The 27870-nt window shown below is 39.6% G+C and overlaps 1 protein-coding gene across 6 annotated transcripts in view; it reads right to left on the minus strand.

Annotated features, from left to right (window-relative positions):
• The window catches only part of FAM110B (family with sequence similarity 110 member B), a 161492-nt gene that overhangs the window by 95095 nt on the left and 38527 nt on the right, over positions 1 to 27870 (minus strand). The window contains exon 3 of one of the 6 annotated variants that reach the window (XM_042840022.1): positions 24579 to 24645. The exons of the other annotated variants lie outside the window; for them this stretch is intronic. The gene's annotated coding sequence lies outside the window, so the exon portion shown is untranslated. The remainder of the gene's footprint in view (positions 1 to 24578; positions 24646 to 27870) is intronic. 6 annotated transcript variants of the gene reach the window in all.

Below are 27870 nucleotides of genomic sequence, written 5' to 3' on the forward strand. Positions count from 1 at the left end.
TTATATTATATATATATAATATATATATATATAATTTTATATATATATATATATATATAAAAAAAATAATTACCTGGCATACTGATGGAAACTGAGAGGGAAAAAAATCCAGAATTATCTGCAGGGTTCATCCTAAACATTTAGCAGCTACCTCAACAAGAAGTCCTTTCATGTTTTGGTACACCAGTGCAATGTTAGTGTTCTCAAAACTAGCCTGAAGGGTTTCTAAATTAGTAAGTCTATGTTACCATAGTAACATAATGCACTACTAAAATGGACCACTTTTTACATCCACTATAATCAAGTTAGTAACCAAGAAAGTTACAAAAATTCCTGCCTTCCCAGTTGAGTTCGTTCTTTTTTTAAAACTATTTCTACAGCTTTAAAAAAATATTACTAAAAATACAGAGAAATTGCTTTGTTTCTTAGGCAAGAATAGATCCAGAAAAAAAAAAAAATCACCACTGCAACAAAAAGCATGACTTGCTCTTAAGTTTCCTGAGTTCCACTTAACAGACACAGAAAGCTTTAACAGACACAGAAAGCTTTAACGCTCCACATCTAGTTTTTTTTTTGTCACAAGCAGATGATACCCTTTCCTTGTCTTCCCCTCTTCTATGCAAAACACACCAAGACCTCAGTCACAGAGCTTCTTACACTTCAGGATCCTTCCTGTCATGCTGCCTCATGTACCCTGGGGCATGTTAAATGGCACTAGATGCCCTAAAAGTCAGCCTGCCATCCTTGATCAGACAATATTCAAGCTGAGAGTATTCAAGTTAAAAACAGTCTCATATAAAGTTCAATGTTCAAAAGACATCATCTTCACAGCCATCACATCCACACAGACCAGAGAATCTGTCCTACATTCACACCAATTAGAAAAAAAATGTGAGTTTCTTTATACCCCTGAAAAAAAAAAAAAAAAAAAAAAATCATCGCCCCGATGGGAAACATCCTTGCTACGGTCAACCCTCCCCAGACAGCCTCAGCACCTTCATGTAGTGGCTACTGCAGGATCCTACGAGGACAAAGAGCCTTGTCCAACCCAGGAAGTTTTTTCACAATTGCCTTTATTCAAATGGTATCAAGTATTTGCAGTCAAAACCTTGAAGACTTATATTTGGATACACATATATATATTTTTAAGAGATAGCATCTCATTGTATATAAATATTTTTTGTCATAAGCCTGCTGTAACAACCTCCCCAGGGTATTGCTGTGGACTCACTGTTCATAAGAAATCTCTTAATATTCTTGAGACTATACACATGAACTTGTTCTGACTCACGCTGCATTGAAATTTAAGGGGAAAATGTCACCAGTTTACGGTTGTGTCAACAAGAACCAGATGTATTGGCTTTTAATATTGCTTGCCAGTAGAGCTAGTATAGTAAGTCTGGTGCTGAATTCAATGATTTGTGAAATTAGAGATATTTTTTAAAAAGGAAGTTAGTATGAATTTTTATTCATTTTTATCACTGGAAGAATATGTGAAATATTCCAGCTTCTCCAATTTTGACCTGACTGGTTTTTATTATTTTAGATGACGCTATCATTTACAGCTGAGAGTTAATGCCAAAGCATTTTAGATTAATTTGTTGAAATAATTCACTATAATTTACATTCCTTCCAGAAAGCTGGAGGGAAAAGAAGAAACAGTATCCAAAAACACTATGCAAACCCTTCCCAAAAGACTTACATAAGCACAGGATTGTTCATTGCCTTCCTTTACCACATCAAGTTGCAGCAACTGAGCCAGAACTGGGGATTCTTGATTCTCTCCACCCCCTGCTTTCCAAAAAAATCACATCCGGAGAATATAAAGAAACAACTGCTCCCCTTATCACTAGATCTCTCACCTGGGACAATATCAGTTAAAGCATGAAACATAAACAAACATGCAACTGTAGTTTCCAATTTGAATGCACTTATTTAGTATTAGCAATCTTTTGCTGCACTGTTTTTGTGATTATGTTGGGGGTGAGGGAGAAAAGTTCTTCCTAATCTCAAAAAAGCATTTGCATGAATGGAACACCATAGCGAAATTACACATAAAGCTCGAATCTAGTGCTGACCATCTATAGACCGAACGACCTCTTGACTTTAAATGGCTGTTTTAGCAGTGATTTTCACCTGTGGCTATCATTCCATCTTGTTGCTGTTTCCAGAAAACAAAAGAAAAAAAATTGGTTGCTCAGGGATTTTTATACATGGCAGCGATCATCTAACTGAGCAAAGAATTCGAAACTGTGCAAATTTACCCTTCCAGTAACAAGAAAGAAGTCCTGCACTTACGGACACTTGATAAGTCACAGAAAAACTAAGTTCAAACACATTACCAAACACATCCTCTTAAGTACATTACAAAGTACTTAATCATAATCTTCTCTGAGTTGTTGGTTCTATGCAATCTACAAAACAAAACAAAAACATCCGATCATTTATGTATACTGTGAGAAAAAACACACTCTGATGAAATTCCAATTAAACCTTGAGCTATCACAGCCTGCTGCCAACCTGACTGTTTTGAAGGTCATATCCTTACTTCTGGATTATCCTAATCATATCATAAGGTTAAAAAAAAAAAAAAACAAAAAAAAACAACAACCATCTTCTGGAAATCAGCATTTTAACTAGCAGGAAAAACATAAGAGAACCAACAGTTGTAGATGAAAACTAACGGCTTTGAATTACAGAGTCCCACATAGCTGCATTTCTGTCATACAATATACAAGTTGCAAAACTAAAGTGCTGGAAAATAAATCAAACACCAAAACTAAATTACTGCCAACAAGGGCATTGCAATTCAATGATAAAAATTCATGTGACATCAACCGATTTTAAGCTGCAACAATCTGAATACTTATATGTAAATCATTACTTATGGGAAATAATTTGAAATACTGACATAGAATTTATATCTTAATAGCCAGCGTACTGACAGCTAAAATGGTTCACAATCTGGCTGCTTTTATACTATGCAAACTGCTGGGATGGTATAGAAATGGTTATGTCCGTTTGATGATCCTCAGAAGCACGCTCTTCCTCCAGCAAGGAACGGGAACTGGGCAGTGGTAGCAAAGTTCTCATTTTGTGTCCCTTTGCTACATGTTGGATTGCTTGTCCTAGGATAGAAAAGTTTTTACTGTAGAATTTCACTATATATCAGAGAAGCATTTGAAATAGTGTCTTCTCTTTCAAGGATAATACTCATGTGCATTAAAAAAATGGAATTGCTGTGACAGTGTAAGTGAGTTTTGGATTTATGAGGGTAGCTTTACTGAGAAAGTCAAGGCAACACTCCATCACCTTGGAAGTGACACTTGGAAAAATGGCTGATGCCTGACTGACGGGCAGCCCCAGCTCCTCCTGCCCCAAGGACAGTCCCAGGGTAAGACAGAGAATATAATTCTGAAGTGTTTTAGTATGAACCTGAAACATACATCTCTAAAACCATAGACACAAGAGGTGTAATCACCTTTTTGGATGTCTCAACCTGAAGTCCCCAGACACCAATGCCAGCGTGCATCTCTTCACCCTCCCAACTTGCCACTTGATCTCCTACCCCGAAACTCAGATCCAAAGTGAGGCAGAACAACCCACCCGCTGCTAATGAGATCAATTTTAATTGTACACTGACTGGCTCCACCCTTCCCTTGGTTACCAAAGCACCACTGCTGAAGTAGTGCTTGAAGAAGCAATTAAGAAAAGCTGCCCCCGGCCCTTCTGTGGTAGATATGATTTCTAAAGGCACAGAAGGCTGCTTGTTTTTCTGAGCCATGCAATGCATAGCAGTGACCATCACATGCAATTCTCACGCCTGTTATCAGTATCAGTGGGAAGTGATGGCAAAATTGCACAATGACCTCATACCATCTTGGCTACTGTTTTCAGACTTTCAAAACCTGATACCCACATGTATGTTTAAATTTTTTACAAGGAACAAATACTACTCTAGCCTCTTCTGTAAACTTCCAGTATCCATAATTTACATAAACTTCAAGAGATTATATAAGGAAGCCATATTTGAATGTGAGTCTTTTCTTCTATAGATGCTTCAACCCTACAGAAGAGTCCATACAGAAAGAACACCCACAGTTGGGAATCAGCCCAGCCCTTATACTTTCTCAGGCTGTTCCACTTGCATTTCTCTCACATGCGCCTTTTATAGTTAAAAAATATAAATAAGAAAAACAAATGCTGTCCCAACTGGAAGCCCAAAAAAATATGCCACTTTTCTAGGAAACAGAATCACATGCCAGAGTTGTATTTGAATTTTGAAGTGCGTTTGTTTCCTATGCTTAATTCCACTTTTAGTACAGGAAATCCCTTAATTTTATTCTTCCTCTCTCCCCATGAATTAGTACCAGGTACTTTTTCAGAACAAGTTTTCTGCTCCCTGCCATCACCAGTGTTATTTATGACAGTATTGTGGAAGTAAGCAGAGCTCTGTAACAGTGTCTTAGAAACATCTCCATCTCAGGACCTCAATGATACCTGCTGCACTCCTAATTTACTGAAAAGAAATGCCTGCCTTAAGCAAGAAATCCATTGTTTAACTGCTAAATATGTAACGGCAGTTAACATTTGGCAATTTTTTAAATTAGTTTTAAAGATTCCTGGGTCAGTGCTAACAGCTGTGCACTCTGACATGGTTTTGTGTGAACACTGAAAATACAGGTAGAGGTCCCAATAAATAAGACAATTATTTTATTGATTTCTTTTAAATGCCATGACCACACAGTAGCATTGTCAACTTCCTTCTCTGGGAGCTCGTGAATGTAGCACAGTTTTGAATAATCTGGCAAACAAAACTAGACTTCAGACTTTTGGGCATCCATTAAAATCAACACAAAACACCAAGGACAACAACTAAAATCCTTTGCTTTCCAGAAGAGCATTGAACAGAGTTAATTAATGCTTGGAGCCACTCTGTGGGTTGGACTAGTCATTCCCATTTTGTACATGAAGAAAAGCACTTAGTCAGTAGAACAGAAGCACCATTATTATTGCAATTTCTGGTTCCCAAAGCAAGGCATCTTCCTCTCTTATTAGGCCATGAAGCAGTGCTTCAAGTCTGCCAAAATGACACTGTTACCTCTGCTCCCACAGTCTAAATATAGGTACCTGCAGAAATTATTTTAGAAAGCACCAGAAAAGACATACTGAGTTTCAGACCTTCACTGGCAAACAGAACCATACAAAGTTGTATGTTTTTTCATCATTCTTCAAGCTGTCTCTTGTAGACTTATTGACTTTATTCTTCATTTTCCTTCATAGGACAATTTGCTTTTCTAACTGATGATAATTCTCATGGCATGCAAATGCACTCATCTAGAAATGCAACTAGACCAGACTTGTTCTTTCTAATCAGTGAAGACACTTCAAGTTTCCATTGTGTTATGAGATTTTGCCTAGCATCAGCACAGAAAAGCCTTTCCAGCAGACAGGATTCTTGAGATGTTTTGCTACAAGTACAAGAAAACCTTTTTCTATGTCTTAATTGAAAAGTTGATACCCATTTTGTGAGACTGCTTGATGATATAAGGTAAATTAAAGACCACTATCCTAGAGCACACTGAATTGATTTAACAATTAACTCTTCCCAGGTTGAAAGGATGCGAGACAAAGCAAAAACACAATGGTTGGAAAGCATAACAGCAAGGCGACTTAAGATGGCACTATGGAGACAGAAAACCAGCATTCAGATAACAAAAGAGAGACGATAGCTAATGCAAGGATACCATGTAGAGAGTTTTAATACTGTTCAAAGAATGAACCAGCAAGATGATGTAAAGAGGAATGATATAATCAAAGTGCACAGGCTTCAGAAATGCTCCCTTCATGCAATATTCAAGATTGATGTAAATGGCACAAGACTGCTTTCATGCAGGCTAGAAAAGTGGTGGTGAGCTACTTCTGTAGTAAGATGAGACATATGGATGGGCAAACAGGGAAATGCTGCATCTTGGACATGCAGCACCAGGAAAACTTCAAGATACAGACTGCACCTGGCTGCAAGATCCTTGAGAGGAACAAAGCAGGGCTAAGATGTACTGACCAGGTTTTGCTCCACTAATAACAACTGCTTTTTTATAAATTCATTTTTCATTACTATGCTAAAAAATTAATAAGGCAGAAAGAGAAATATACTTTCTGATTCACATGGACTGCAGGATTTTTACCTTAAGGAGAAATTTCAGAAGCCAATTTAAGAGCTCACTTCGTATGAAAAGTTCATCATAAGGACTCCTTAATCTACTGAGAGCCTTATGCCTTAATTTGATAGCAACTGCATCTACTGCCTAAGAATGTGACCTTACTGATAAGAAATATTAGGACACTTGAGGGGTTCAAAAAACCCTACAAAGAAATTTGAGATATCAGCTGAGCAGAGAATAATGTAGAAGAGATTATTTAATATTAACTCTGCTTTCATATATTTACAACATATACAGACAAAAAAGACACCTACACAGTAATAAAGATTGTAATCAAACCGTAACCATTCAGAACTAATGCAAATTATTTAAGGACTTAGTGCTTTCAAAGAAATGCAGCCCATCTCAGATGACAGCTTGCGTGAATTAGGGATGTTAGTCTTCCAGACTTGAAGACTATGCTGCAATTGTGCTAGCTACAACAGGAATTCAAACAGAATTACACCTAGCTCCGTTCTGTTCTTTGCAAGGGAAAAATCCACTTTTTTTTTTTAAAACAACGAATCAGTTCTGCATTTGTAACCGGGCCATCTGATTTCTCCCACAACTATGAAAACCAGAATCAATCAATAGTAAAAATAAGCCCCAGCTTGTTCCTCAGTATTAGTGGCTTCTTTTCTTAATACAACACATGCAATTCTGTTTTGAAGCAAAAAGAAATGAGGATCCCCTAAGACTCACTGTCCCTGGATTTCCGTCCTCTGAAAAATACCCTGAACTTCCAAACTTTCCCATGCCAGAGCAAAAGGCCTGATGGCACAGTGCAAGGTGAGAAGCTGTGCTTTCATTGGTATTTCTGACCAAAAGAAACCAACCACTGCAATAATCTCAAGCTATGGTAATACTCTCAATTAGTCAGATCTCTAAGAGTCCTTCCCAAGAGTGTCTGATGAGGTTCTGCCTTTGTGCAATTTGTGATTATCTTTGTTTTAAATGCACTCGTGATTGGCAGTTTGGGGTCTGTAGCTGGCAGGCTTGAGGAAGAAAGAATTCATAAAAAAAAGCTCTGATACAGCATCCTTGTGCTTAATGGTAACTCCTTTCCAGCTGTAAAGAAAAGAAGGCATTTCTCACACTGCTGCACATCACTGCCAGAAGTAACAAACTGCTACAACCCCTGTGAAGAGATGAGAATCAAATCCCCAGTTCTAACAAATCCTTCCCTGCCTTATTTACACAGAACTCCCCAAGCAACTAAACCCTTTCTGTCATGGCTGTCACCTCTGCCCTGCAGAGCTGGGAAGGGCAGAAGCAGGCACGAAGGCAATGGTCACAGTGGTGATAACCCTGTTCTTGTTGCCAATACCGGGGGGCTGTTACTGACTTGCATGGCAGCCTTATTTAAGGGCAGATCCCACTTTATTGAAGGATTTCATATAAAATATTTGCAACTTCTTTAGCTGCATGATATATAGGGAATGAGAAGCAAGTTTTTTAGTCTACAAAATTGAACAGGACTTTTTCCTTCTAGTTCCAGACAGCCAAACAGTCCTTGAAAGCAAAATTCACAGAATGTGTGAATTTGGGAAGGGGCTGGAAGGCAGAGACAAAGGAATGGTTCTAAAATGTATGCATGGTAAAGGGAATTGAGAACAGGGAAAGAAGACTCAACCCGCTAGGACAAACTCATTGCTTTTTCATGCATGCCTGTAACATCCAACAAGGTACAACTTCCTCACTATTACAGATTACCTCCAAAGGATTTTCAAAAGACAGCTGTAGGGACCAAGGAAAATAATCTCATCACATGTAAAAGGCCTAAAAGCTAAACTAAAAAGAAACAAATGGGAAAAACAAACAAACAAAAAACTGTACAGTTTATAAAGATTAAAAGGATTTATCTGATTAGTTTTTGAAAATTCAACAAAAAATAAAATTTAATATTTCTTCCTGGCTGTGATTGAAGCTGATGTATTAAGCAAGGAGCTAAGGAAGCTCTCATAAATAGAGATTGGTTTCTTTCATCTTCAGAACAGATTTTTTTTTTTTTCCCAAGTGCTTCCACTGTAAGAAATGCCTATGTACAACTTCTAAGATGTTATGTCAGAACCTGTAAATAAGCAGGAAAAAATAAATCCCACAACATATTCTAACGCGGAACATCAAAACAGAAAATGTGTGTATTGAAACAGTAAAAATCCAAAAACTTGAAAACAAAGACAAAGTTTCTGCTACTTCAAATATAAAACCTCAGATCTGTACTCTTTGCCACGTGTCTTGGCCAAGATGTAAACAAAAGACCACCTCTCAACCCCAAACAATGTAATACTAACCATGGTGACCACTGAAACAAGGAGAAAACTGTTTTAGTGTGGGCTGAAAAGGAGAAAGGAACCTTATTAATATTATAAGGCAAAAGTCATGACTGAAGGATGAAGAGCTCTACCAGATCCCTTTTCCTTCTCCAGTCACCCAACTAATACTAAAAAGGACGCCCTAACAGCTTCCTCCAGCACTGCCTCGAGGGCAGATGCTACTTTACTTACACACACCCAAGGACTAAAAACAGTTTTAGTAGCCAGTTTTGTCCAGTCTTCTAGTTCTCAGCAGTGATGTCAGACCCACAAACGGACTGCAGAAACCAGGCTGAGTACAAGCACAGCCTTAATTACCTGCACTTAGGACTCCAGAAAGTATTTGCATAACAACGAAGTGCCTGTAGTGCGTTCTCAAAGCTGGCCAGTTTCTCTCTGTTTGCTGCCTTATTCAGAGCTGTATTATGCTGGAGGGGAGTCCAGCTGAGGGGCCACCTCCTTCTTCTGGCCCACAGCCTTTTATTCTCCTTTCTCTCATGCAGATTTCCTTCCATGCACTTTCTGCCCACTTAAGTTTAACATGGTCCTTAACAAAGACTAATTCTGCGTAAGTGGTGCCCAACAGAAACCATCTAAGAAAGTTAAAGCCCTCTCTGAAGTAATTTTATATAATGTTTTTGAACGCAATGAGATAATACCATTGTAGAAAGTAAATTATCTAAGATTTACAATGTCTACATAAAGCATAGAAAGTGTGGCCTGCATGAAACAGTTTTTTTTTTTTTTAAAGTTATTATTTCCTTAAGCAACTCTTTTCCATTTATTTTTTCCAGCTTGTCCTGATCTCCATTATATTTATATACAAACTAGCAATAGGTAGATGAATACAGATCTCTACAAATGTACACACCCATACGTAATAGGTAGAAACACAAAGTAATTTTGGATAGCATAGTTAATACAGAAAAAGGTCCAATTACTGCCCAAACAGGTCACCCAGGCCCATGTTCAGGCAGCTGCTGAAGATCTCCAGAATTTAAGACTCCATGACACCTCTGGGAAACTCACGCCAACATCTGGTCATTTTCACAGTTAAAAAAAAAATAATAAATCATATGCTTACATCGGAATTCCTGTGTTTTAGCTTGTGCCCATTGCCTCTTGTGCTGTCACAGGATATCAAATGAAAAAAGACTGGCTCCATTCTCCTTTATTCCTCACCAAGAGTTATTTATATACATTGATAATTTACTGCATGATTTTTGGCAAGCAGAAGAAAAAAAAAGCTCTGTGTAGGATCCTACTGCCTCAGTAGGATGTTCCACAAAGCTGGAAGAGCTGCAGATGTATCTACTTCTTGGATACGAGAGAAGTATCAATCAAGTTTCAGCAAGTTTGCAGGAAAAAAAAAAAAAAAAAAAAAAAAAAAAAAAAAATCAATACTAATTCAACACCAAATGGATTCAGTATTTGTAGAACTCTTCTAAGAATGGGTTTAAGACTTAGCTGCAGACATGCTATTGATGCATGTCTTCAGAGTCATGCTGAAGTAAAATAAAAAAGCATAAATTGCTTTGCAGAAGGAGGAAAGAGGAAATACTTGCAGAAACTGGCTCTTGAGGAGCTAAACAGTGCAGCTGATAGTAAAGAAGTATCCCAGCTTTTGTGTTCTGCAGGAAGAATTCCTTATCAAGACAAAGAACCCAAACCCTACGTACTTTAGCATGAGTGGTTGGCGACCCTGCACCATGGGGGATTGAAACTAGATGATGACTGTGGTCCTTTTCAACCCAGGACATTCTATGATTCTATGAGATGGTTGCACCATCTGTTTTGGCTGTCAGTCTGTGAAGATTTAAGTAAGGCAACCATGAAAGTGCCGGGTCCCCTTTAGCAGTAAATTCATCAAGTAGCCAGCACAAAAGAGCAAATCAACACAACTCCAAGCCAGCAAGCACCCACACAGTTCACATCCCCGTAGGCAGCAGAAAAGCTGTCATGATTTGGTTCAGCATCATGCCACTGCTGGCTGAGACACCTGCAAAGCACAGAAGGTTGGTAAGAGCAGCCCCTCAGTTTTGCCACCCTACAGCACAGCTGATGTGGAGTACTTGAGTGCAGACACAATTAAAAGGGGCCTTGTTTTCAAAAAGCAGCCAGCAAAGCTCATGAATCACTTTGGAAAGCCCTGAGGTAGAGATGACAGGAGGATGACAGGAAGATGAAGAGGAATGCTTGCTTTCAGTAAAGAGGTAAGAGAAGAAAAGCAGGGATGTCAGATTTGGAAAGGTCAGGGGTAAGATTTGTGTTTATCAAAATGAGCTTTCTACGTAGAAACCAAGGACACCTTTACATCAGTAAAAGAGTCATAAAAAGTCGTAACAAAACAAAACAAAAAAAAGCCTCTTTGATAAGAGAACTTAAATTCTTCACCTGCACGCCATCCTTGGCCACCTCTACTTCCAAGTTATTTTTGGACATTTGCCATTGAAAAAGGAGTGGTGGCTGCAAAGATGCCAGAGCACAGAGGGCTGAATGGCAGGCAGAAGTTGAAAGGCAGAGAAAGCTCGACTGGAGAAAGTGAGTAACAGAAAGAAGATAGGTCTGAATGGGAAAATGGGACAGACAAATTTAGAACTGAGGTGGCAGCAAGGGAAGAACAACTGTGCGGAAAAGAGAAATGATACACCAAAACACTGAAAGACAAGGAGACCATCTATTACTTCAAGGTCCTGCTCTGTTCCAGCTGCCATGCTCTGCTTTCCACTACAACTAACAGCAAGCAGGGCAAGCACTCTGCATGTGCTGGGCTTTACCCAGCCCTGGGGCACAAGGGCCAAAGCAGCAACCTGCATTCCACAGGATGTCAAAGAGATATGAGGTGGGGAAAGCCTGGATTGCAATAGGTTTGATAGAGTGGTGACGGAAGAGAACAGGATGCAATTTTTCAGTATCTCATACATCTTCTGGTTAGACTGTTTTTGGAATGTCACAGAGAGAAACACAAAGCTGAACAGTCAGTTCTGGATGACTGCAATGCCCAAAATACCCAGTGCCAATTATGACACTGAGACAGAAGAAAATTGTCCCTACCCTGGGAAGTTTGTATTGTTAGTGCTCACACGGGCAGGAGCAGTTACACTGATTTTTTTTTGCCCTTTTTAAGGATATAAGGATTTAAGGATACAAGCAATGATGATTTATGACCATAAAACACAGACTCTTCAGCTCACAGCCTGTGGTCACATAAAAGATGCTTCAATCTTTGTGTATTTTTTTTTTCCCCCCTTCCTCTCTAGCCTTTTTTTGTTCAGATAATACAGGCAGGCAATGCTTTGGGACAGACGCTGTATCATACTGTTGGGTGATAATGCAAACACATGCCTCCCCATATCAATAACTCTCCTTCGTTATCACTACCTATAAAAACAGGATCCAGATCTCAGAAGAGCTCATTATAACCATGGATCTGAAACAGAAGCAAGAGCCAAGTATTCCCAAACTTCTGAAAAAGTGTGTACCCACACAGACCTGAATGCTCAAATTTCTCTCAGTTTAAATGGCCCTACCAACCCATACAAGTTGTACCACAAGCTGCACAGTGTGGATAGTGAATGTGTTCGTACAGACTTCCTAACCAGGGAGCAGATCAGTCTGCTCTTTGGCTAGTCTAGCAACTTCCAAAAGGTTAAGCACATTAAATTACTGCCTTTCCTTCAGATATCATTCTTTTTCAGTAATAGAGATTTTGTAGTATCCACACTGATACTAGGAATGGATACAACAAAACCACTCTACAAAACCCAGCAGATAAACAGCCAATAAAATAGATGGCCATATAATCATCAGGAACACAAACAACATTCAATTAATAAGCCAATATACCTCAGAACTACCAGGCACAATAAGAAATGTTTGTTATGGATAGGAATTGATTATTCATGTTTATAAAAAAAAAAAAAAAAAAAAAAAAAAACCCAACATTTATTTATGAAGTGAAGATCTGGGTTGAAAACTTCCACTGTTCTCTGAACAGACTGCAGCAAGCACTGGTACCCATAGGTGGCTGAAGTACATCCATGAGAGACAATGAGAAACACAGACAGTAATCCTGTTACCAGGATTCCCCAGACAACAGCATCCAGGATCATGGTTTGTCAGTTGCATTCTGTACTGATCCATCAGGTCACGTTTAAAAACTCAGGTAATAAATCTTAGAATAATTAAAATGAATTGTAACAAAGGATTAAATGTGGAAAAAAAAATTCCATTATATTTTCAACCTCCATTCCCCAAGTACACAACTAAGGCAAAATACTGCAGCTGCAAGAACCAAAAGGAGAAGATATTGCTGCTTCTGTCACCCTGTTCAATAAAACACGTTCTTCCTCTGTGTACTGCAAGCATTTGACAGATAGGTGCCTAGAGCTATGCATTTTTCCTCCTCTCTTCAAGTCTCCTGCACAGCTCCACACAGCCCACGTAACAAATCACAGCAAATGAGTGAAAGTGATGGGACAGGAAGAGCAGCCCTACAGTAGCCAGTAGCCACTGTCCCATCCCATCAGCTACTTGGCAACGAGGGGATTCTTCTTCCCAACACCCACAGAATCACAGAATCACAGAATCACCCGGGTTGGAAGGGACCTCAAGGATCATGTAGTTCCAACCCCCCTGCCTAGCAGGGCCACCAAACACACACATTCAGATCAGGTTGCCCAGGACCCTGTCCAACCTGGCCTTAAACACATCCAAGGACGGGGCATCCACAACCTCCCTGGGCAGCCCGTTCCAGGGCCTAACCACTCTCCTTGTATAGAACTTCCCCCTAACATCCAACCTAAATCTTCCCTCCTTCAACTTCGATCCATTTCCCCTAGTCCTGCTGTTGTCAGCCCTTTTGAAGAGTTTACTCCCCTCGTGGGTGTAGGTTCCCTTCAGGTATTGATAGGCTGCAATGAGGTCACCCCGCAGCCTTCTCTTCTCCAGGCTGAACAAGCCCAACTCCCTCAGCCTGTCCTCATAGGGGAGGTGCTCCAGCCCCCTGATCATCTTAGTCGCCCTCCTCTGGACCCTTTCCAAAATCTCAATGTCTTTCTTGTACTGAGGGCTCCACACCTGGACACAGTACTCCAGATGGGGCCTCACAAGAGCCGAGTAGAGAGGGACGATCACCTCCCTGTCCCTGCTGACCACCCCCATCCTGCCCAGCCATCTCAGTATGGGGAAGGACATCATGATTCCAATCATACTTTGCTATTCTGCTAAGGCAGTGAGTCCTTCTTTATTTTCAGAACATCCCTCACCTCCTCAGCCAGGCTCGTCTCACTCAGTCCAATTCCAAAGTTTGGGGATTTGAAGGATGTAAGAGACTTTCACTCTCCAAGAAAACCAAAGGGAATAGGCCAGTGATCTCCCATGAACAACGTGCAATGAGCAGCAACTACAGATACCCTACTGAACCATTTAAAAAGACTGACGTTCCATCAACGTAATAATTGGAGTTGGCTCCAAAAACAAATAAGAAGGTGAAAGATACTTTAGGGGACAAAGTCACTTTTCCCATTTTAATGTAAACCTTTACATATATATCACTTACTGCTACTCAACTTCAAAAAACAGCAAGGCCTGTAAGTACAAATCCTGCAAAATAAACCCTTGGGTAACACCTTAAATCCCTATTACTTTTTCTGGAGTTTCTCTTTCATTGCTAACAGACTAAAAAAAAAAAAAAAAAAAAAAAACCAAAAAACACATTAACTTCAAGCATCATCTTTCTTTTAGATTTGGTATGGTTTTACCTAATGTGATATGCACTTACACGTGTAATGGTAAAAAGACTTAATATCTTAATAAAGCAGAGCTGGTCTAACACTGTTTATAACTGGCACTCAGATTACTGCATATATCCATCCTCAGCTGACAGTCAAAGCCAGTGCTTCTGAAAGCACTACTCTTCAAGGAATATAAATATTTCCATTAGCCTATAATGAGATTAGGGTACCACACTGAAAGCACTAACAACATATTCATTTCTACACAAATGTACCTTAGGCATACATGATTGAAATCACTCTTTGACAGTTACATACATATGAAACACTCCAGCAGATGAGACACTGATTTTTGTAACATACATTTTTGTTCTTACCATCTCATACACCCACTGCACTCTAGAATCACAAAACAGCTTTGGTTGGAAGGGACCTCAATGCCCACTCTGTTCCAATCCTCTGCCATGGGCAGGGCTGCCCCCCACCAGCTCAGGCTGCCCAGAGCCCCAACCAATCCAGCCTTGAACACCTTCAGGGATGGGGCACCTCAGCTTCTCTGGGCAGCTGTGCCATCGCCTCACTTTAAGTAAAAAGCGCCCTCTTATCATCTAAGCTGCAACTGCCCTATTTTCAAACCATTCTCTCTTGTTCTATCACTATCAGACCATAATTTTTGATTGGAAAAGTTTCTCCTTTACTTAACGAATGATGTAGAGATTTAACTACAAAGCAATGCAGCAGAGACAAGGCATGGAGCAAATGCACTACACAGGCATCTCCTCTCAAACAGCAACTACAAACTTTGAAGCCAAGAAAATTTCTAGCAAGTGTGAATATAAAACCTCAAGAAGAATAATCTGAAGTGTGCTAGATTTCCTGCAGCAATTAGCACATTACCGTTAAAACGTTTATAGCAAGAAGGATGAGAACTTTTTTAGACAGCACTCAATAACTGTTGCTTCTATTTGTTTTCTTTGTTTACCAAGGAGAAAGAGGAGATGGTTGGGGGAAAAAAAAAAAAAAAACAAAGACAGAAGCAACAACAAAGTAGCTTATTCCTTTTTGTTAAAGCATTTTAAGTTTAAATTGAACTATTACCAGCTTTAGCTTCATGACTGTCTTTTTTCTGGAGATGCTTGTACAGATCATCACAGCTCTTTTAGAAGGTAAGGAGATGCACACCTTAATAGCTATGGGGTGCAGTATTTCAGTTTCTATGGGAGCAGGTAATATATTCGCCAAAGATATGCTGTCACAACATCTTTTTCCTGTTATGTCTAATGCTGCTTACAAATAATGATAACTAAACACCTGAAACAGAAAATAAGTGAGCTGCCTCCCTACAGCAAATATGTTATTCAGCTGGGGAATTTCTACATTTCTTCAGCTATAGCTAACCATTACTTACTCCCTCATGTCACAGAGATCATGAAGATAGAGATAATTACTTCATGAAAGCCTCTTTAAGAAGGCAGAAGGCATAAATTAACTGAACACCTCTTTAAGATGCTTCTGGTTGGTCCTCTGAAGCAAATATATGGCACCCTGAACAACCCACCTTCACAGCCAGGTCCTCCCAGTCCAAACCTAACTGTGGGGAAATGTCTTTTTTTACATCTACATCAGAAAAAACAGCTTCAGAAACAAAACCCTGGTGAATGTTCACAAAGTACTATTCTAGTCAGTAGCAAATGTTTAAAGAAACTGGTACGTGCCAGCTGTGATTAAAACATCCCAAATAGTTTCCCTTTTGAATACGCCGTTACAAATAACAAGGCATGCATAACTACCGTGCTCACAGCCATATAAAGTTAGTAAATGCATAAATACGCAGGTTTTAAGGGTATTTACTCTGGGGGTTAATGTAGTTTCCCGCCAGATTATTAGAGAACAACCTGATTTTATGTTGGTCTGGGCAGTAGGAAAAGCATCCTTGTAGGGAGGCACGGAGGAAAGAGTGAAAGCTAACACCAAAATAGCTCCTGTTCTCAACACCTTCCTGACACTGCTGAGACAACCTCGTCCCTCCGACGCATGGTGGCAGCCAGCCAGAGGGCTGGTGACTTCATGCACAAGTTTATCTGGGCTCTGGAGTCTGACACAGACAAGGGCACCAACTTCCAACTCTCAACAGTCAGCTTCGATATTCCAAAGTCATCACATGAAGAATGACTACATTAAGAGACTTTTTTTTTTTTTTTTTTTTTTTTTTTTTTTAATATTTCATGCTTGCTTCCCCATTGTCTGAACAGCTTTAGCTGTAAAACCTGTTCATCAAATATGCATGCTTTTTATAGGAAAAGTTGTCATCAATTGATGCGCAGGTCAAGAACAATGAGAACTCAAATGAGTGCACTGGTAAATACTGTGAAAGTCTTGAAATCACAGGGGAAAAACTGGCATATCCATCTTGTTTCATTCTACTGCTGAAGGCAGTTCTGATGATAAACAAGGCTCTGGGCCAAAATTCAGCCTTTGAGAACAATACAGACAAATATATCTATGTGCGTGCGAGGAATGGATATACTGCAATCTACCAGGCAGTGTACCTTTAGTTTCATTTTGAAAGCCACTGAAAATAAAACCCGTGGGTGAAACAAAGAATCCACCCAGACAGCATCTCTGTTGTAAGAACAATAGCATATACTCCTCATCTCTCTCTCTTTCCATGAGAGAAACACCAGGATAGTCATTACTCTGATCAAATTAAAGAACACTTTACAAAATTATCCTTTAAACTAATCACTGTTAGGAGATTTCTCTTCGTGTACCAATGGTCACAAATGCTCTAATTCAATTGCTTGCACAACGCATTCCAATAAAAGCAATATTTCTATTAGCATTACAAAAGGCTACAGGAAAATTACTCGCATGCACAGGCTAGAGATTTCAAACGAAAGAAATATTCCTGCATAAACACACCCTATTTTTCTACTAAATCCACTCTAATGACACGTTTGGTAATCTGACAGCTCTCCCACCAGAGAACACACAATATTAACGAAAGTAAGATCAAATTAAACAGATGACATGATTAACAGTATTCATTTCATGCACGGCTGTGTTTTACCGGAAAGATAAAGACCTGAAAGTAATTACCACAAAGTAAAACTCCTCCAGCGACCTCTCTGCTGGCGGCTAGCAGTCCTCGAGTACTGATGTTTGGTAACAAAGAGCAATGCCTTTCATCTGCGGGCTCTCATGCTACGAGCTGAGCACCTCCAGTGCTGCGTGCACGCAGTACCTCTGTATCTATGTCTGTAATGCAGCACGCAGATTACTGGGGAAACCTATCAAACCGGCAGGCAGCAGCCCAGCCTGCCAATAAGAGCCAGGCACATGCAGGATCCGGCACATGCTCGCTGCAGCTCCCACCCTGTCACCGCTGCTTAGCGGCAGCTCAGCTAATTATAGCTGCCTGTCGGAGCGCCCAGCCATAGGCACATCACACCTCCCGGCCAAAGGATCGGTACCTCGGGCTGAGAGCGGCCTGGGTGCGGAGAGGAAAAAAGCCCCTGTTTTGCTGCTTCAGCTCCAGGAAAATGATCTGCCTCTGAGGAGTGGGAGACTCAGGCTCAAGGATGTATTTAGGAGGGCGCTTGCAGAGCTGACTACTTGTCGGCTGCTGGATCCATGAGCGAGACAACAAAACCTAGCAGTTTACTTTGTCAGTCATCCTTGTTTCAGATGTACACATTAGCAGCTCAATCACTGCAGTCCTCTGACAGATTTACTTACAGTAGTTCACAACTCACAACGCAGACCTGAGGCACTCAGTGCACGTGTTCAGCACACAGCAGCTCCCACAGACGTCGACAGGACTACCTCTATCCTGCACACCCTCACTTGTGCAGACACTCAGCTAACCTGAGAGCTTCTGTAAGCACTGGCACATCACATCCTAAGCTTTCACAAGGTGGTGGTGGAAATGCCAAGGACATTTTCGCCATTAGGCAAAACACCTGGACTCATTTGGAAAATACTTCCCATGAGCAAACGCTCCTTAGAAGTATGGGGAGCTTACTTTCATCTTATAAATATATAATCTCTGTAAGGTCTGAGTGCACAAAACTAAGGGACACTGTGATCTAAGAGACCACGGTATACCAGAAAGATGCTGAGAACTCCTACAGAGTATCATCTAAATAATAATGAAAAAAACCAAGCACTCGAATTTATTATTCCTGAACACTTATATGTCAATGAATCTTCTCTCCAAGTAGCACAAAACAGAATTTTGAAGCCTCCTATTGCCATACTGTTCACATATTCATTTATTCCACAGCAGCCATATGGATTCCAAAAGTGACTGGCAAGATGGAAATACAGAGCCTGTTTTTCAGAAGTGCCAGGTAGCTGGCTAGATGCCCCTCATGAGATAAAGCAGTTTGTTCAGGACTGACACTGCCACAGTGTCATCATAGTACAGAATTAGGTATATGTAACTTTACAACACATTGTTAAGATGCTCCACAATGTTACACATATCCATAAACATAGTTTCTGTGCTCATGCTAGCATTTCTTCCACTTCTTTCCTCTTATCACCAGCACCATACAGCATCACGCACTGTCTAAATACATGATATTATAGGTTGTTCATAAACATTTATCTATCATATTTACTTCAGTACTAAAATTATGTTTGCTACTACATAAAATGTTACCAATGGAATAAGGCTTCCATGTACTAACAGCGCAAGGCCACATTTATTGATAATATGCAAATAGCTTACTTAATCTGTCAGTGGAAATTGCTCATAAAAAGTCACTCTGCTAGAAGCAGACTTCATTTCTGTAAGAAAAACATTCTCAAAGCAGTATATGGGATAGAAATAAAAATGAAATGCAGGAAGAATGACATTTCGCTTCTTGAGTCAACTTTCAGTCGGCATTAAGTTTTGTATTGCAATCAACTATGGGGGTTATTTTATTAAGTCTTCTTTTCAGATTACGTTATCTAAAGAGCTCATCAATTTTTACAAACCACTTCTTTAAAACTCTAGAATATTCCAAGTTTCTCAGCAGCGTGACTTGAATCTAGAAAGCTATGTATTTCATAAACGAGAGTGAGGATGTTTACACACAGGTTAAAAACTTAACAGAAAGATCTGAAGAGAGCAAATCCTGGTGAAGAAGATTCTCATTTCTTTGATGATCAGACTCATGAATACTTTTTACCAACATTTTGCTGAAGGTAGTGACATGAATAAAGCTGATAATCTTGACCCAAGAGCTCTAATCCAGCTGTTGGGGATACTCACATTTGGTAAGCAGAGACAGACACCAAGACTAAGTCATTCTTCTAAGGTAATCCACATTCACAAATCTCCAAGACACCAATGACAGGTGACAAAGAGATCAAGAAAACAGAAGTAAGTGTCAGCTGCTACAGGATTCCCAGCTTTGAAAATCTCAGGCTGCTAAGCCTAGAGGTCCCCCTCTTGGGCTTTGCCCAACAGCTGCAAGCCCTCTAAGCTCCCTTCGTCATGCATCCATCCTCCTGCCTCCTTCCCATGAGCTGCTGGCTCCAGAGGAAAGCACAACCCATGTTCTTCTCTAAGGTAACCCACATTTGCCTGGAGGTGGGGTCTACCAACATGACATGGTTGCCAACAACCTCCATTATAATGATTCCTGTTTGACAATTGCAAAACTGGCATGTCAAGAGATACCATTTTTTTTTTTCTCTGCAAAATAATCAACACTCATTAAACAACTGTAGTTAGCTTAATGAATCAGTTCTAACAGCCTCAGTTTCTGTATCAGTTCTGACAACACTCCTGATCTTTAGATAGCCTGAAGGGAAAGGAAGCTGTGGAGAACAGCACCCTGGGTCTGACGTTTGGAGCTGGCAGCAGCTTGCAAGGCAACCTGCTAAAATCCCAGCTGGGCACAAGGCAGGGCTTTGCCAGCCTTCTCTCGGCCCATAATGACTGCACACAATCGTCTGGATCAGGCACAGGACCTGGGAAAGGATATGGCTGCATCTACACATGCCAGGAACAGAGGCTTGGAAAGGTTTCCTGAGGATAGAGGAGCTTCTCAGCCTGTGCACATCTCTGCTGGAAGTGAACAAGTTGTGAAAGGTAGGCGAGTTGGCCAATATTCCGCAGACTTTCATAGAAAGCATAAGCCTGTCCCTGGCACAGGGGATCCATCTGGGCTGAACTTCGAGTTCCTGTTCCTCCACATGAAAGCAGAAGGGCTTTATGACGTTTTTAGAAGTGAAAAGTAAGGTAGGCTTTTCTTCTAGCCATGATCTTGACAGAATTGTTTCAACCAACATTTTCTACAACCATATGGTTCGAGGCAGATGCCCATCACAGAGGGGAGGAAAAATGAAAACCTATGGGTACAACGACTTGATGTGAAACTGAAAACAAATCCTACTCTGAAAATTGCCTAGCTATCATATTAATAAGTTTTACACTTCATTTAAGCACATCTAAATGAGTTAACAGACAGATGGTTATTTGAGGAACAGATAACTTTTTCCTATGTTACTTTTATAAGTACTTACATATCCTATGGTTTTAATTAAAAAACATTTAAAACCAGTAGACTCCCGATGTGTCTTACAACTAAGAAGGTTTCACACTGGCTAGCAGTTAATGTCTGACTTAAAAAAACATCAAATATTGTTCGGAAACTGTTACAGCTTTTACTTAAATAGGTTTTGCAAAATATAGAAAACATATGGGAAGAAAAAGAGTTGAATAAAAGGGTTGTTGAAGCAGCATGCTGCTTTTCTAAAGGCAATAGCACATATATTTCCAAGCTGTAGTCCTAAAAGGTTAAACTGAACCAATTACTCTAATGAATATTTTACTTGGCTCAACACATTCATTTGACTTTCAGAAGAAAGCAAGATAAACTATCCCATGGTTTTGTATACATAACAGGAAAAGAAAAAAACAACTTGAGATTTATGTATGTATGGTACTTTCTACATTTACACAGATTAAATATGAAGAGACAATTTTTCATAATTTTTTCTATATTTCAATTTTACTTCCCCCAAAGATTTATCTAGTGCTATTTTCATTTCCTTGTGAAAACTGCCTTTGACTTCACAGCAGTTATTTGGTGTGCTCTCTGCCTGCCCAGCAAGTGCTTGGTGAAGTCTTGGAAGTCTGTAAATTGGTGGTAAATGTAACACAAGCCCATCATTCATGGAGAGAAATAAAACACACTCGTTAGTGTTTGCCAAGCAAACCTTCTCAGGAAGTCACAAATGCCAGGCTTCAAGATTGGCACTACGCATAATAAAAAATTAAAAAAACAAAACATATCCATTTTATGGAGCACGGGCATTTCTCAAAGTGATGCTTGTTTGAGTCTGCTAAGAAAGCAGTTACCTGTACATATGTGCATCTATGTCCGTATACATATGAATGCTACTGATTACATTTCAAAAAAAAAAGTAACATTCAACTGTAGGACTCATTTCAAATATGCTAATTACACCCAGATACTGCTCCTCCTGGTACTTAACAGGCAGAGAAGTCCCAATAATAAAGCCAGAGAATCTCTGGCAGGACACCACTAAGACTGATCTAAGCCCAAACTTTATTTTCGTTATCAAATAGCATTCATATTTTATTTTCTTTCCCTCCATTTTAAGAAAATCAAACAAGAAATCCCCACATCCATCGTCACTGCTTGCTTCTGCAGTCATACACACTGGCAGACTCTTTACTGAAAAGCCAAGTGATCAAAATTAAGACATCAATCTGCCACTACCACCTCTGAGAACCAGGGGAGGAGCAGTCAAGCTGCCAGTAAGGCATGTTTCATCCCACCCACGATGGATCCTTCAAGTAAACACAGTGAAGAAGGATTTGAAGCCTGCTGGAGATTTACTGCTCTGAGTACTTATACTATGCCCACAAAACCAGATATGGCACAGATGTTAGTATTATTCTGGTTGCATCCTTAAGATCAGAGCCATCTCAAATTTAAAGGACAGGTTATTTTAAAGACTTCATATCACCTCAAAATACATTTTCTATCACACACACCATTCTGACAGCTCCATCCCAATATCAAAACTTCCACTTCTACCCACATTCCTTTCACTCTTCCTTCACTGTAATGTTTTCTGCTCCCTCCATATCCTATTTCAGCAACAATAGCAAACTACACAAATATTCTTAACATCCCTGTATTTCCACCCCTCTCTTCTCTGACCCCAACAATAGTTACTGAACCAGCAGCTCAGTCTGAAATACAACACGTTTGTGAGCACACACTAACAAGACGATCATGTGTGCCTCCTTGACACCACTTCATGACTTCTGTGTAGTCAACTAAATGTCCATGAGGATGATGAACCACAGAAAAGGACCACACTGCTCAAAAGTAACACAGTAAGCAAGAAAATAGCCCTAAACAGTGGATCCAGGTTCTGGGCTATGTACAGTATATTCATGACTTACATAAATTTTTTTGTGATTGTGACCCAGTGATCAAGACCTCAGTGAGTCAAAGCTGGTAAAAATGTATTAGTGAAAGCAGAGGCTGCTTCTTTTAACAGTCAAGTGAGGAAGATACATTTGCATACCATAACAAGCAGGTTTAAAAATAAATAAATAAATTTGAATGACAGAAGATTCTCAAGCCATAACATGAGGTATAAGGATAGCAAAAGTCAACTGCTCACAAGGACATGGGAAGTTACATATACATCGGAACAGGCCACAAGAGGGCTTCGTAAGTGGAGATACATTTTTTGTACTTGATGTAGTGGAAAATAGGGATCCCAAGAGCATCACTAAAGTCAGAAAGCTGACAGACAAGCACAGACCTGTTCCTGAATTTTCCTCAGTGGAAGAGCAGAAGCAAAAACAAAAAAAAAACACAAACAAAAAACAACCTACAGCATGGCAAGTACACTTCCAGTACCTTCACATCATTAATCTTCATCACTACTGCTGGCACTTTCTTCTCCTTTTCTACTTACTGTCTTTTTCCCGATGACCACCTCACTGCAATCTGTGATAAAACCTTACGTTGCTCATATCTAACCAAGACATCTATATTGGCACAGGACTTTAAATGCAAGCCTTCCATTAGAGGACAGGCGTAATTTTTCAAAAATGCTGTGCTGCAAACAGTGCAACAGCTGAAGAACGAGATGCAGCACTCCTTCCTTTGAAGGAAAAACTGCCAGACTTGCTCACTTCTGTAATTAAGAATGTTGCTTCCCATTCTGGTTAGAAAGTGCAGCTCTGTGGCTTTCTTTGATCTTCTCTGATGACAATGAAGACCTAGTAGGCTCTCTAAAGCCCTTTTCATTAAATTTGTTTTATTCTTCAAAGAATGTTTTCCACTCTCTCACATCTCTTTACATGAGAAGGTGTTTATGTCAAGCTGCAAGACACAATTAGAAAGCAAGTCAAGGTGCAAATGTCAGAACATGAAGTGGTTCTTTGCAGATGCTAACACATGCAGGCACTCACTTGAAAACCACCCAGAAATGGCAAAGCTTGGAGACTTTAAGTCTCCAGCCCACACCCATAATCCTGAGCTTCAGAGCAACTTTCAGATCTCATTACTGTACACAAGGGCTAAAGACACTCAGAACAATTAATCCCAGAAGAAAACTTGCTTTGTATTGCAATGACTTCGTTTATCATCTCAAAGGTAACAAGGTTGAAGACAGATTATTAAACTTCAAGACTTTTTACTTAAGTGTAAAATAAATTCAGATTTGAATCTTAGAAATATTGCTAATTTCATGACCAGAAATTGTATGCACATACAGCCAGCAACTATGACTTGCTGTACCAGAAACCAGTCTCACCATCTTTTACAATAAACCAAAAGCATTTTGTTGGCATGGATGAAATGCTTCTCCAGGAAGAGAGGCTTAATTATTTAATGAAGCAAGCCAAAAGCCCTTGTATGAATAACTCTTCAGGACTTATTTCCTAACAAGAGTGTACTTACACCTCGGGCAGCTTGTAGACCTGGCAGCTGACATTTGTGGGGCAGATAAGATACCAGACCCTGCATCCAGGACAGCTTGTGGCTTTTAGCCAATGCTCTAATATAAAACGAGCAATGACTTTACATAGCCAGGGTCATGTAAAATTAGTGTAAATGCATACAGATTAGTTCCTAACCCTAAAGTCTAGAGATTCACACCCCTTGTTTTCTCCTCTCCCTGACCATTTGAACTGACACTCCTCTCTTCCTTCAGTGTTTCTCCTAAAACAAGAGGAAAGTGATTCCCCTACTACAACTAACAGGGGAGCTAGGGAGTGCTCTTAAAGTGATGGCAAATGCACATCTGCCACGTCTCCAGCACAAAACACTTACTGGCCATCCTTCTCCAATTCTTTCTGGCCAGAACAGCAGGCCTTTTCTTCACCTTCCTCTCTTAGGCCTGGGGAAAAAAAAAACTGTCACTCAGTTTCCTTGCAATATATATATCAATATGGAACAAAATGACCAGCTGTAATACTACTGCTGTCAATAACTAGGATTTCTTCAGGTGACCATCCTAAGACTTATGCTGACCTGGGGAATCTCAGCCAGATGGCTCCTTTGATCTCTCTATTTCAGCTGCAAAACCCCACTGCTTCCATGATAGGTTTCTAAAATGTGGGCACATGACCTTCAGTTTTACATTTAACAAAGTAAGAACAGCGCAACAAAAACACCATGCCAGTAGATAATCTTTGTGCCACTGGCACTGTAATTTAGCAGTGATGACTCCACATTGTTTTAATGGACATTGAATTTCTGTCAACATAAGACTAGGAATAATGCAGTCTAATACAGGTCTGAACCTAATTTTCATGAAACAAGTATGTCACATCTTTTCCACTACTATACATCGTGAAGGATTACATTGTTTTAGCTTGATGGTTTTTTCCTGCATCCTCAAGCAGATGATTTCTCAGTGTTGAATTTAAAGGTCCCAAACATGCCAGAGATGGAGAGGGAAGTCAATCAATAATTCTATAATAATAAGAAATACTGGTGATAGGTGGATGGTTGGACTGGATGATCTTGGAAATCTTTTCCAACTTCAGTGATTTTATGTTATTAATAAACTTTTTTTTTTTTTTTTTTTTTTTTAAACATAATCCCTGTAAAAGTATGGTATTCAGTCATTCTCAAATATGCATCTCTTGCTACAGCAGTCTTCTGCTATATATAAACAAGAAAGTCTCTCCTTGCTCTCCAAACATCCCTTTTAATCAGGGTCTAAGAAAGAAACTGCTTCAAAGCTAATCAGCAAATTAAACAGACATTGATATTTTCAAAGCAAATTCCAGCTGTCTGTAGTCAAAACATAAGCAACATAACCACAGTAAAAGGGCTGCCAGAGAAGGGAAACATTAGGAAATTTCAAAGTTGCATAAGTGTTTAACATTTACTTCACTGTACATGATATTCATACTTTATAACAGGAACTGATGCATGACAAAAAGAAACCCATAATTTGTACACTCAGCTGCATTGCCACATGCAGTCCCCCACATATCCCATACACTAGCATAAATACTCATGGTTGGAAGAACCAAAGGGAAGCAAATGTAAATAAGTCTCAAAGGACTGAGTTTTCACACTGATCAGCTCAGCACATGTTATAGTGCAAAATCTTAACCATTTGTCTCCTTTAAAGTATTCAAGTTTCTCAGTACTTACACCATACCATTTATATAATTCGTTTTTAATGAAGCAGATACAGAATTGAAATAGCTCTGAAATCCTGATGCTGAGAAAAATTTAGACAGCTCACTTCTCTTTGGGTAGTTAGAATAGAGTCATCTCCTGAGGTAAATTAATGAATTACTTCAGCAAATAGTAGTTTCTACTACTGCTTTGTATCTCATCAGTACAATGTGACGAAACAAGCACATTAGACCTATGAATAAAAAATATTTTTGAATCTACTTCACAATTTAGAGTAAAAAACCACCTGGATTCAGATACCTCTCTTCTCAGACTGTGTGATTTAAATTAACTTTTACAGATCTGAGCATGCATGAAGGGGAGGCCTTAAGATTATCTTTCACCTTTAGCAGGAATGAGATTTTTTTTGGCTCTGTATACACACTTCAATTCCTAAAACTAGCAGAAGAGAACAGTTGGAATAAGATCAGAGACATCTTCAAGTCTTCCCAATGATATCATATGCTAGAGTATCTCTTGTCAAATAAATAAAACACAAGAGCAAAAGTATCAAAACCTGCTAAGTGGGGATACCCCAGATGAGCTGTGTTTAAAAAAAAAAAAAAAAAAAGCCTACGATCTGTAGAAACTGCTGGTGGTGAAAGAGATGCATGAATGCACTTGAGAAGTCTGTTGTGTCTGAAAAGCCCAGAACAACAGAACAAAAGGAAAATGATAAAAGCATACACCTAGAAGGGGGCAACTAAACCCACACCTAAGAAGTATCAAGAGACAGAACCACAGAAAACAAAGCAAGCCTTCTAGCTGGCAGTGCCTCTTCACTCACCTCATCAGCTTGTAAAGCCTGCTGGAAGCAGATCTGCAGAACTTGTGAGGAAAAACAAAATACATTATTTGCATGTTTGCTATTACAGCTCTCAGGAGAACTTACCCATAACTACTTTACCAACACAATTATCCATACAAGATCCCTCCCAGATGCAGCACAAGCACCAGCTCATATTTACTAACTGTACTTCTAGCACTGTAGATGTATTTTATTTATTTATTTTGCTTTCTCTTCCTTACACAGATAAACAATTTTAATTTGCATAGTCTTCAGGGCAGCCAGATGGAAAATTAGTATTGATTTCTTGTCTGAGCCAGCCAGCACTTCCATCTAGTAAGTTAAAAAGGCAGTCACCCCAACCCATGGTTAAGCACTGTTGTCTGTAGCTCACATCTCCACAGCAAAGGAAAAAAGCAGTTTCAAAATTTCTGATCTCTGCTTTACAGACTAAAGCCATGTTACTAAATTAACCGGTTCCCATCTTCTCTGTGAGCTTCACTTATGTCACTGTGCGTTTCTTAAGGCTCACAGAGCGCAATTCAAACATGGGACCATCATCTCATGCCTCAGCAATAACCTACTAGCAAAACAAAGGCACTGCTGGAGCTGGTCTGTATCAGGGACACTGCTAAAAGGACACAGGCCTTGGCAGAGGAAAGATACCTCTCTCTAATAGAGATATACATCCAACTTAAAAAGTGTTACCTGATAGTAGATGAAGTATTTTGTGTTAGAAGGTACTGTGAAAGAAGCTTGAAGACCTGTTCTCTACATCCCTTGACTATCAGCAGAAACAGAAAGAGCCTTTGAAGAGTCTGCAGAGGCTATACTCAAGAGAACACTTAGGAATGCTTCCCAGGTTGTTTGGGGTTTTTGTTTTTCTAAACATTAACGAAACTCACTGTAGCTTTCAACTGAGAAAATGAAGATAGAAACAAGGATAAGAAGCTAGAACAAAGCTAAATATAGGTATAGTTACCTGATGCTTTAGATAACTGGTGAGTCATTCGATTACTTGCACTGGAATTAAAGCATTTGAAAATTAAAGGGTGCACAATCTATCTATGAATGGAAGACAGCATCATATGCACATCCAGCCCTCACCTTACAGACAATAATGCTTCCCAAGATTACCCA

The sequence above is a fragment of the Centrocercus urophasianus genome, unplaced genomic scaffold (assembly GCF_019232065.1).
Source record: "Centrocercus urophasianus isolate 14NV4802_14NV808 unplaced genomic scaffold, USGS_Curo_1.0 seq_11, whole genome shotgun sequence".
NCBI classification, from domain to species: domain Eukaryota; kingdom Metazoa; phylum Chordata; class Aves; order Galliformes; family Phasianidae; genus Centrocercus; species Centrocercus urophasianus.